At 54.6% G+C, this 12,377-nt stretch overlaps 1 long non-coding RNA gene across 1 annotated transcript; it reads right to left on the bottom strand.

Moving 5' to 3' along the window:
* On the bottom strand, window positions 6,969-12,377 carry LOC110257822. The gene is made up of 2 exons (XR_002340827.1): window positions 12,204-12,377; window positions 6,969-7,272 (listed from the first exon to the last, which is right to left on the bottom strand). It is a non-coding gene; the product is annotated as an uncharacterized LOC110257822 (long non-coding RNA).

Raw genomic sequence — 12,377 nt, 5'->3', positions numbered from 1 at the left:
GCAAGGGTTGCCCTTCGATAGAAAACACACCTCTTCCAATGTAACAGATTTGGTTGCGGGAGCTTTGAGAAGTTCTTTTTATCTTCTGCTGGCTTCTATTTTCTCAATAAACTAGCAAACTCGATCACCCGAAGGTTTGGGGAGAGAGAGTAGATGTGCCATGATCTTCCACAGGAGTTGGGGAGTGGATGTTGAGGAAAATGGTTTGGTTGCCCCGGCAACTCCAAGGACCCACTTGCGGTGAGTGGTCATGAATTTAAAGTGAGACCAGATAGCGTGCTTTTGTGTTTGCCTTCAGCAGCAGTTCAGCGACAGGTGCAGAGCAGGGAGAGAGGGGGACGTAACCAGTTTGGGGTTTTGCCAAGTGAGTATGCAGCAGTGAGAGGGCAGTAAGCTGGAGGGCGGGCGAGGGAGTGATTACCGTGATGGAGCATGAAGCACAGGATCAGCAAGGAGGGAAGAAACGTAGTAGGCTCAATGGATGGGAAGCCTCATGGGGTCAAAAGATAGCTGAGAGCCAGCCGGACGGATAGGAGATGCTAGCCTCCCATCTAGCCTTGCAATGAGACATTGAAAGTTTGGGTGGAAAAATTGGTAATGACCAGGTTGAGGGGACGATCATGAAATTGAGTGGCTGAGGGGGAGCGGAGGGTGAAAGCAGACAAGGTCATTGGCGGAAAGAAGGTCAAGGAACTGAGAGGCTGGGCTGGAAGGCCCTTGCCTGTGGACACTGAAGTGGCTGTAGCGCTGTTAGGAGAAGAGGTTTTCGTGGTGGTGGCGGCCCCAGAAAGTGTCATCACCAGTGGGAGGAAGGAGACGAGGGCAGGCAGCTCTGTAGGGAGTTCCAGTGTCTCCTCCTTGACTCTCCCGAGCCTCTCATATCTGTGTGCTTCCCTTCCCATCACCGTGCATCCCATTCTCTCTTTTGCTTTCCTTAATGTACTTCTCACTGTCTGAAAATATCATTTAGAATCCAGACTCCATGAACTGGTCTCCTCCAATGCGTTGTTCTCAGGGCCCCTACAATGCGTTAGTAGCAAGCAGTGAGGAAATACTGAAAAAAAAAAAATAAGGGAGTTCCCATCGTGGCTCAGTGGTAGTGACCCCGACTAGTATCCATGAGGACACAGGTTCGATCCCTGGCCTTGCTCAGTGGGTTAAGGATCCGGTGTTGCCCTGAACTGCGGTGTAGGTTGCAGGCATGGCTTGGATCCTGCGTGGCTGCGGCTGTGGTGTAGGCCAGTGGCTACAGCTCCGATTCAACCCCTAGCCTGGGAACCTCCGTATGCCGTCGGTGCGCCCCCCCGCCCCCGGAAAAAAAACAAAAAGAAAGAAAGAAAAGAAAAGAAAAGAAGAAAGAATTTTATCACCAGAGCGCTGCCTTCCCAGCCTAGAGGAGGGCCCCTCGGGAGCCTTGGGAAAGCTGGGGGAACACGGTGCATTTAGGGGAGGGTGAGCCTGTGTCCGTGGGTGAACAAGGTTTCTGGGAAGGGGGTTTTCGCGGATCCAGTTGTGAGTCCTCAATTTACGTAGAGTGTGGCCACTTATTTTTCTCTTCGGGAGAGTGTTGGGGGCTACATGTTGAATGAGTATAGAATTCACCCGAGGGGCTCCGCTCTCCCCCCCCCCCCGCACAGCCCAGTGGGGGTTCGATCTTAGTTCCCAGCCAGCGTGGAGTGACACGATTTGGGCCGCCCTCCAAGCCACAAGATGCTGCCTTTCCCTGAGGCTCTATCTCCACCTTTTCACATCCCCCCCCCATTTCTCCCTCTCCACTGGCTCCGCAGCCCCTCATCAAGGTCGCCAGTGACCTCCTGCACCCCAGTCCACTGTCACGCCGCTGTCACCAGCTCAGGGCAGCGACAGCTTCTGCCTCCCTGAATGAAGCATCTTCTTCTCCCAGCTGCTGGGCAGATACCTCGGCTTTCCCCCATCTCCCTAGCTTCCCCCCCCCACCCCCCGCCGCTTGGCCTCAGGGCTCTGTCTCTGGTCCTCTCCTCTCTCTGCCTTCATCCTGCTTCTGGCGACTTCCCTCGGCCTGGCCTCTCCGCCCATCGCCAGGCTCTGGGTTCCAGGCTTCGGCGTTTCCATCTGCCGACCAGACTTCGTCTCAAACTCAAAGGTCCAGAACCGAGCTGTTCATCCTGCCTCTGCCCCCCGCCCCCCAGATCTCAAGCTCTGTCCTGCCCGTCTCTCTAAATGGCTCTGGCAGAGACCCCGTCGCTGGAGCCAGAAACCTACGCGGCAGCATCAATTCCTCTCTCTCCTTCGCTCACCTCCATTTATAAATCCCTCATGGAGCGCTGTCAGTCTGACCTTCTACGCAGCTCAGGCCTCCGACCATCTCACCTCCATCCATCACTTTAGGCCAAGGCAGCCTCCTCTCCCGCCTGGATGGCAGGACTCAGGTTCCAACCAGTCTTCCTGCCCCGGTTCTTGCCCCCCCACTGTCGCCTGGCCACAGTCCCCTCAGAACATAAATTGGAGTATGTTTCTCTCCCACTCAATACTGTTGCATGGTTCTCCCATTGTCATCAAATACAAAGCCCAAATCCACGATGTGCCTCGCTCATCTCCCTGGTTTTCCCTGCAGGACTCCTCCCCTCCCTCAACTCGGTGAAGTTTCTTGGTCCCTCAGAGGAGCTGACACTGCACTGTGAGCTCGGGCCCTGCACATGCTGTCCCCTCGCCTCCCCACCTCACCTTCACTGTGTTGACCTGGCCAACCTCTCCTCGTCCTTCCCGTCACAGCTCAAATGCCACTTCCTCCAGGAAGCCCACTCTCACTCTCGCCTGCAGCCCTCGAGGTCCTTGCTCTGTGTTTCCAGAACATTCTACATCCTCTTCCTGTCACAGCACTGGAGTAACTGCGTTGTGGCTGCCAGGCTTTCGTCCCTCCATCTGGAGTGGAGGCTCTGCAGGGCAGGGAGCTCTTGTCACTTGCTCTTCTCTGTATGCCATGGGTCTAGCTCATAGGAGGTACTTGGCACCAGCTCATCCTTATGCCAAATATTCTTCGCCCACATCTTTAAAAGTCTGGCTGCTCATCCTTCTGATCTCAGGTTAAAGGTCATCCCAGGATGCGGTCCCTGAGCACCCCATCAGAGCTGGCCACCCAGCCACTCTGTCACGTCACTCTACTTCCATTCTCTGCACCGCACTTGCCATTCGTGGATATTTTCCGTGCCTGTGCATTTCTTTTCGGTCTGTTCCCGGCCTGGCTTCCCCAGCAGGAACGGAGGCTCCATGGGCCTTGTCCTGCCTCGCCCCACATTGTCACACGGCACCTAGGACAAAGCTTGGTGCACAGTAGTAGGATGAATGTTGGATGAATATATGTTGAGTGAATAAACCAATGAATGAATGAAGCAAATGTAACCCTCAGAGGACAGCTGGGTGTCCTCCCGTGGAGGCTGTAAATGAAGGGAGGCGCTGCGGAAGCCTCCTTCACAAGCTGGGGCCCAACGTAGGTCGTCAGTGGTTCCCTAAGGACCGTGGCCAACGTGATCGCAGAAAGAGCTGCCTCCTGCACGCAGGAGAGAAGGACACTGGGAAGGCTCTTTTTAAAAAAAAAATAATATATATATCCAAATAAGGAGTTCCTATTGTGGCTCAGCGGAAACGAATCTGACTAGCATCCGTGAGGACACGGGGTCGATCCCTGGCCTCCCTCAGTGGGTTCCAGCGTTGCCGTGAGCTGTGGTGTAGGTCACAGATGTGGCTCGGATCTGGTGTTGCTGTGGCTGTGGCATAGACCAGGGGCTACAGCTCTGATTCGACCCCTAGCCTGGGAGTGTCCATACGCCGCAGGTGCAGCCCTAAAAAGACCACAAAGAAAAAAAATGTCCAAATAGGGCAGACCTTTGGTATGGAAAGGAGAAAAATAGCCCCACATGGCCCTTCGTGGCCTGTGAGAGGGAGGGGCTGGCAGAGGGCAGCTTTTCAGAACCTCTGGTGGGTGTTGGAGACATTAATTGGTGACAAGGAAGAGCTGGGACACCGATGTCACACGACTACTCATAAAGCCCAGTTTCCCAGTGGCTAGCAACAAGACCCCGGGCAGCACGGAGCTGCCCGCGTGTCTCATGGCCCTTTGGGACGGTCTCAGCTTTTCCAGAGGGCAGTGAAGAGGAAGACTGGCCCCCGGTCCCCGCATTCCATGGCCACCCAGCCCCTAATTGTCACCAAGCCTCCCACCTCCCCACCCTCACGTCCTCCACCCCAGACGGCCAACAGCAGGAGCAGAAAGCCATCTTTCCACCTCCAGAAGCTCTGGCCACAGGACCAGGTCCCATCTGCTAAATCTACTAAATCGGGCCCTCACTCTATGAATACTAAGGGCTGGCCCACAGAACTTCTCCCTCGCTCAGCATCAAAAACCAAGGTTCAGAGCTTTCCAACAAACATTTCTGGCGCCACCGTCTTTCTTTTTTTAAAACTGCAAACTAAAGGGCTCTCTCGCAAAGAGCCCTCCTCCCCGCCTTGGTGGCGAGCCATATGCCAGTTTGGACATCTCCCAAAAACCAGACTTCTTGTGCCAGACTTTTTATGAACAAAGCACAAGTTCCCTCAAATGCTGCCTGATGGATGGCAGTCCTCTGGGAGTCAGCCCTGGGAGGATTCACGCCTGAAAGCCACTTGATTATTGAGTACCGTCAGAATAGAACCAAGCCCGAAATATAAAACCCGATGCCCCCGGGTCCCATTTGCTGGAGGCAATTCAGCGCATGATGTGCCCTCTGGTCTAAGGGACCCTCTGTGGCGTTGCCCAAACAATAGAAGACGTCATTCCTACCCTCGAAAGGGTCCAATGAGGCCAGATCTTCATATGTGCCAAGGACACACATGTTTGTCATGGAACTTGTAGTACAGACACATACGGCGTGACCAGCATTGGCCTGATGAGTGGGCAGAGCTCTCAGCTTTCCTTTGGGCTGAGACACGGAAGACCTGACTCCGGAACATCAGGACCAGACAGCGTCTCTGACTCAGGGCTAGTGATGACAGCTCGAGTTTAAATTCTGGTCCCTGGAGTTCCCGTTGTGGCTCACTGGGTTAAGAACCCAACTAGTGTCCATGAGGATGTGGGTTCGGTCCCTGGCCTCGCTCAGTGGGTTAAGGATCCAGTTGCCACAATCTGTGGCATAGGTTGCAGATGTGGCAGATGCGGCGTGGATCCCGTGTTGCTGTGGCTGTGGCTGTGGTGTAGGCTGGCCGCCGCAGCTCCGATTTGACCTCTAGCCTGGGAACCTCCACATGCCGAGGGTGCGGCTGTAAAAAGAAAAAAAATTGCCATCTCAGAAGACCCACAGAGCCTCCCACCCAAACTGGCCACCTAGTGGAGTGCTGGTTAACCAAGAGTCCCTGGAAACGGCCAGCCTGACCACCGCGGCCAGGGCAGGATGGGAAGCCAGAAGCACCAGAGGAGTTTATACTTGCAGCTCCAGCCTCATCCCGCTCCCTTCTTAGTAATCCGCTTGATCACACTCCATCACGCAAGCACATTTACTTTAATGGGAAGTAGAGCCACAAACGTGGATCCGAGGAACTCTGGCTGCGCCTGGGACTCTTAAGAGCACAGAACAACTGTGAGCTCAGGAGACACGTTGTGGGGATGGCAGTGGCCCTTGGCGGGTGGAGAGAGAGAAAAGAAAGAAAGGACAATGACAGGACGAGCATTTTGCTGAACTGGTTATCTTTTTGCTTCACAATATCCCTGTCCTGTCACAGAGTTAAGTTTAAAGGAAAATGAGACAGCAGAAATGTGGAGCAATAAGTAGGCATTTCACGGGTCTCAGAAACCACCAGACTAGACCCCCCAAGCCCAGCGGTCAGCACGGGGCGGGGCCACGGGGCTGCCACGCCCACCGCCTGGCCCTCTCCCGCCAATCCCAGGCCGGCCCGCAGCAGACCACATCCCCGCCCCAAGGGACGCTTGCCCATCCAAACTTGGCTGTGAGAAATGCAACTGAGCAAAGGGCTCCCTTAGCCCTTAGCCCAGGCTGTTCTTAGCCGAATGGGCCCAGTGCACCAGGCGACAGCAGAATCCGCTGCCACCAGCCCAGAGAAAAAGATGGGGACTTGCGGGACAGATGGGAAGGGCGTTTGAAGTAAAGAAGTGGTCCCTGAAGAGGGAGGGGAAAGCCACATGCTGAGGGGTCATTTTTCTGAGAAGCCGAATGGCCCCAGTTTAAGAAAAGACGCAGCAAAATCTCCAAGGGTGTTTGCCAAATAGAACTTTGACTCCCAGGTCCCTGGGTGAGGTGAGCTGGCCTGCGAGGAGATCACACCTGGAGCACCTTTTAGGAAACTGGCTTCAGACCCTGTAGCTCATTTCTTGGGATAACCCGAGTGCTGCATTGAGAGATATATATATTCTTTTTAGGGCCACACCCGTGGCATATGGAAGTTCCCAGACCAGGGGTCGAATTGGAGCTGCACCTGCCGGCCTACACTACGGCCAGATGTGAGCCGTGTCTGCAACCTACACTGCAGCTCACGGCAAAGCCGGGTCCTTAACCCACTGAGCAAGGCCAGGGATCGAACTTGAAACCTCATGGCTCCTAGTCGGGTTTGTTACCTCAGAGCCACGACGGGAACTCTCTGGACTGAATTTTTTAAACAATCGGTCAACGTTTGATCCATGGCCATGAGGCAGCTCTTCCAACCAGGCTGCACTACCTTGGGTCCCCGAAAAGAAGGTGAGGGGGATATTCTCAGGTGTCACTTGGCGGTGAGGGGCAGCCCCTGCGATGTCGCGCTGGCTGGCAGCGGCCGGGAAGGAGTGTGCAAGCTCCCAGGGGAGCTTCTTGGAAGGGCGGCACTCCGTTCGCCCTGTCAGGGCCCCAGCCTAGGTATTTTCAGCTTCGCGGGCCGCGTGGGCTCTGTCACACAGGCTCGACCCCGCCGCGGAGGCTCCAACACGGCCATAGACAAGAGCAGAGAACGTGCAAACCAGGGAGTGTGGCTCAGTGCCAATAAAACTTTATTTGCAAAAGCAGCCCGGACCAGATGGGCTCCCCACGCTGGCACCGGGCCTGTGGTCCCTCAGGTGTGACCCCCGCCCTCTGGGAAGCGAACGCTTATGTGCAGACTTCTTCTTGTTCAGCATCTCCAAACTTGCTGAAAGGTAAAGGGACAAGCGGAGGTCCCTAGACGCCCATAATCACGTCTCTTCAGCCGTTCTCAGTTTAATCCCATGATGTCATTTCTGCAACGCAGTGGGTCATTGACAGGGTCACGTTACTCAGAGAAAAACAGGATGTTCGACACCTAAAATATTCAGAACAAGCCCAGAGCTCAGCGCTGCAAAAATGCTCTTACATAATGGGAAGCAAGGGAGAAGGGGAAGGGAGCGGTGCGCAGCGGAGCCAGGCCCGCACGGAGGAGGGGCCCGGGCCGGGCTGCCCCGGAGAGGACATCGCGCCGCGCAGCTGTCACTCCCGTGGACAGATGACTTCATTTCAGCTCCCCCCACCACCAAAATCAAGGGGTAATAATCTCTCACTTGGGAGAAATACCATATGGTAGATGCTTTGAAAAACTGTAAGAAAAGCATACATGACCTGGGTGAAAAAGCTCCTTCCAAAAGCATGAAATGTGTCTAGAAAAGGATCAGGCAGTTTCTTTGAAATACCATAGCTTCCCAGAAAATCGAGTCTAAACCAGTGGATTAGGTAACAAGAGGGGCATTATCAAGGCAAATGGAAGGGGGGATCTGTTTCTGGTGTTTACATACCTTTAGGGCAGCCCAAATCCCCCACACTTATTTGCAAAGCCTTCCCGTGACCCGCTTCTGCTGAATCTCCAACCTCAACGCCCACCATGCTCTGGCTTTTACTCCAGGCTCAAAACTACATAACACAACGACTTCTAACTCCCCAAAGGCCCAGGGCCATGTGGCTTCTGTGCTTCTGGGGCCTTTGCTCACGGGGTCCCTCGTTCTGGAAGGCCCTTCTTGCCCCGTCACAATTCAGACTCTGTATAGGTATCAAATAAATAAGCCAGAGGTGTAGATCATACAGCACAGGGAATGGAGCCAATACTTTAGAGTAACTTTAAATGGAGTATAATCTATAAAAAGATTGAATCACTGGTATACACCTGAAACTAATATTATATTGTAAATCGACTATACTTCAATTAAAAAAAATCAAAATTCAGCCTCCCTTGGCTGTTCCCTGACCCTCCCAAATGTGTCCAGCACCCCCTCTTCTGTGCTACCTAGGGCTCTTGCACATATTTCTTGCATGGTGTTCCCCGCACTGTTGAGTAGTTTGATTACATGATGGATTTCCTCCACCAGACATGAGCTCCTCGCTGTTGGATACCTCACTGGCTCTCGAGAGCCTAGACGGTGCCGAGCTCACGGGAAGAGCTCCACAGGCATTTGTGGGATGGGACGTCCAACAGCAGGGGCGCCATATTGCCCAGGTGTCCCCCTCTGACCCAGAGCTGTATTTCCCAGGGCTTAAGTTGGGCCTCCGGGTTGTGGTCTTTAGAACACAAGCACCTTTGGCCCTGGGTTCCTCGGCATGAAGCTCCAGTCAACTGAGTCACTGGCATAGCTCTTTCATGAACGGAAACCCAACTCTCCGACAGCAAGCCTTCCAGCCCCATTCTTGGGACTCTCCCAGCCAGCTCCTTCTTATCGTTCGGGTCTTATCTTCACCGTCTCCTCTACTGAGAAACTTTCCTTGGCTCCCCGGCCTCGGGGAGGTCTCCGCATCACTGTGTCTTGGCACACCGCTCTTTGGCTTTGTTTCTCATCACAGTCCGTAATGACTTGTTGTCTCTCTTGCCCTGTTTATCATCTGCCTCTCCCACTCGAGGGTTCGTTTCATCAGGACAGGGGCCATCTCATCCACGGCTGGAGCCCTGGCCTGGAACACGACTTGGCATTTGCTTGGCCTTGAATACGTATCTGTTGAATGCACAAAGGCCGTGAGGGCTGAGTAACGTAAGGGACCTGGAATGCCTCACACAGGAACCGCTGCCTCCGGGCAAACCGTAACTGTTCCCTCCTCGACATCTCTTCAAACGCTCTGAGCCCAGGAAACAGTTAGGATAACGAAGCCACGTTCCTCCCGCTCCGGCCCTTACAAAAATGCTGCCCTCCGTCTACAGACTAATGAGAAGGCGGATAACCGCCAAAAAAGAAGGCGGTTGTCATCTTTCATGTACAAAGAAGGCGTGTGCAGAAGTCGACAGCATTCACGTTTCCCTCAAGGGCAGCAGAAGTTAAATTCCCCACGGCTTGAGCAACCGGGAAGACCAGAAATCTTCACACATAACCTTAAAAGTGGATCTGACCATACTGCAGAGGGAGACAAGCCCAGCTTGGGAGATTATGCCCATATAAGGCGCTGCAGGCCGCTCCCAGTGGAGCCTGACATAATTTGGCACCTCCGAGCAAAGACCAACAGGACTGCTCTCAGGGCTTTGTTCCCCAATAACCCTGGATCTGCTGTCTACATTTTCATCTAAACATTTGAGGAAAAACCTGATACCACCCTAAACATTGCAGGCCTTATAGACGTTTGGAAGAAGTGCTGAAAATAACTCCAAGGCGGCCGTTGTAGACACACACACACACACACACACACACACACACACACACACACACACACGCTCGAGACACCCTGAGCTGCTAAGAGGCTGGGGAAGATGGGGCTCTAGAAGCCACCTGAGTCCAGACATGGGCTGAGAGGTGCTTCCTCTCCTGCCAGCGACCTGTAAGTCCAGGCGGTTGGCAAACTCCTGCTGTAAAGAGCTAGGCAGCATTTTTGACTCTGTAGGCAGCAAGGCCTCTGTCACAACGCCTCGACTCTGCCATTAGAATGGAAACACCTGTATGTAAATGAATGAGTGTGCCTGTGTGTCAGTAAAATTTTATTGATGGACACTGGAATTTGAATCCCATAGAATTTGTGGGGGGCAAGGGGCACAGAGCACAGCGGCTTTCAGTGGGATCTCCGCTCCCAGACCAGGGATTGAACCGGGGCTGCAGCCGTGAAAGTGATGAATCCTAACCACTAGACCACCAGGAAAGTGCTAGAATCTCATACAATTTTCACATGTCATAAAATAGTCTGTTTTGATTTTTTCCAACCACTAAAACATGTAAAAGCCATTCTCAGCACTCAGGCAATATAAAAACACACAGGAGGCGGGCCAGATTTGGACTGCGGGCTGCAGCAGACTGGCCCCTGCAGCGGCAGGCTCGCACAAGAAACACAGCCCTAGGCATCAGGCCGCACTTGGATTTTTCAAGCCTACTTCTGCCGCGTTCTGGCTAGGTGACCCGGGGCAAGTCAGGGGAATCTGAGCCTCAGTTTCCCCATCTGTGCAGCCTTCCCTGCCAGCTCTGGAATGAAGATTGAAGAGATAAGCCTAGGGCTTCTTCGGTAGATCAATGGGTTTAGGATCCACGTGGCCACTGCTGTAGTTCAGGGTCGCTGCTGTGACATGGTTTGACCCCAACCTAGAAACTTCCGCATGCCATGTGCGCAGCCAAATTTTCTTTTAAAAGGAAGAAGAGATAGGCTGGGAAGCACTTAGCATAGTTCTTGGCACACATAACAAGCTCTCAGTAAACATTAGCTACTGTTATCTGAAATTCCCTTTAATTAGAGTTGGGGTTCTCCCTTTGGGTGACCCGAGTGCCTAGCACAGTATCTGACACACAGTAGGTACTCAGGAATGGTTTGCCGAATGGATGGATGGATGGATGGACAGATGAAGAGAACCCCACTGAAATGTAGCAGTTGATGCCTTTGCTCATTAGCTGCCTCACTTTCAGACTTTTAGTTTTGGCCCAGTGTCCTGGTCAGGTCATCACTGGGGACAAACGGCTGGGGCTGGACTTTGTGCCATGTCAAGATGTACACGCGGTAGCTGTTCAATAATTATGTGCCAAATGAGTGAATGAATCAACAGCTATTGCCTAAGCCAAGCCAATGGCGTCTGAAGCCCAAGAGAGACCCTTTCCCCGCCCCCACCATCCCTAGGGCTCCTGACGTTGGGAGGGGTCCGGAGGCAGAGGAAGACCCCTCTGGAAGCCTGCTCGGGGAGGCAGAAGGTCATGGAACGGCACTACCTGTCTGCCTTCCCCTGCCTTCCTCAGTTGGCCCCACTGGGGGCCACCGGTCTGCACCCCGCCTCCCTAGGAGACGTGGCTGGCACACAAACCTGGGGCTTTTTCTAAGCCGAGCTGCTCCCTGCATACACATCCTCACCCAAAGGGCCCTTGCTCCAGCTGCTAAGGTAAAAGAGGGGTTGGCCAGGGAGTCAGGCCGGTGCTTCATGGGAGAAGCCATTTCGTTTTATATAAACAGCATACGGCGCTCGTCTGCCCCCACCCCCAGGCCGTGGGGATTCCTGGCACGCGGGCGATTTTTAAGTTGCAGGGAATCTCCTGGGTCCCGGGGCGGGGCGGGGCGGGGGGGCTGCGGAAAAGACGGAAAGGGAAATGATCTCGAGCCGTCCGCAGCCGTCCCTAAACCACGAAGAGCCTCACAGGCGGACCAGTGGCTCCAGCACAGGCCTCGCTGGAGCAGGGCCCCGAGGAGGCGAGGCCGCGCCGCCGCCGCGATGCGCTGCGCGGGAACCAATGCGCGCCCTGTGCTCGCGCGGCTGCCGGGAAAGCGCGGCCTCGGGCGCCACCGAGCAGGGGCCTGCGGGCCCCGTGAGCACCGACCAGACCCTTAAAGGCTTCCAGCTTTCCTCCAGAGGAAGGCTTGACTTGGCTCCGACTACAAATACTGTCAACCACATCAGAGCTGTTGCACAAAAGCGCTCAGAAAATGGAAAATGTTCAGGGTATTTGTGGGAACCAAGAAGGAGCCAGACGCAAGCACGGCATCATTTTTCCCACCACCCAAGGAGCCACCTTCCCGTCCTGAAGGGACAGAAAGGGAAGGGGGCGGGGGGCGCGCGCGGCCAGCAGGCCCCGGGGAGCTCCGGGACGCCTGCGGGAGGCTGCATCTCAGAGCCCACTTTGGGCCTTTGAGCCCCGGGCACCCCCCCGTCTCTTCCAATTAATAAGAGTGATCAGCCGGGCACGAGCCGCCGGGGACAGAGGGGAGTGTTCACCGGCGCCCGGGCACTGCAACTAGGCAGCCCGGTGGCTTTCACCAGTCCGCGAACCTCTCCGAGCCTCATTTCTTGCGTATCTGTCAAAGAGACATGATCATAGCGCCTACCTCAGAGGAAGGGTGTGAAGAGTCGGCCAGGCCGTAGGGCTGAGGAGGGTAACGGCGCCAGGGGCCCAGATGAGGAGCTCAGTAAGTGGCAACTGGGGTCATTGCTGCTCCACGTGCAAAGCATCGAGTGATTAGGCGCGGAGGGAAAACCGAGAACAGCCTGCCCCACGCTCC

This window comes from Sus scrofa, chromosome X (assembly GCF_000003025.6).
Source record: "Sus scrofa isolate TJ Tabasco breed Duroc chromosome X, Sscrofa11.1, whole genome shotgun sequence".
Classification (NCBI taxonomy): domain Eukaryota; kingdom Metazoa; phylum Chordata; class Mammalia; order Artiodactyla; family Suidae; genus Sus; species Sus scrofa.
Note: the sequence above shows the minus strand (reverse complement) of the source record. Positions and strands in the feature narration are given on the sequence as shown.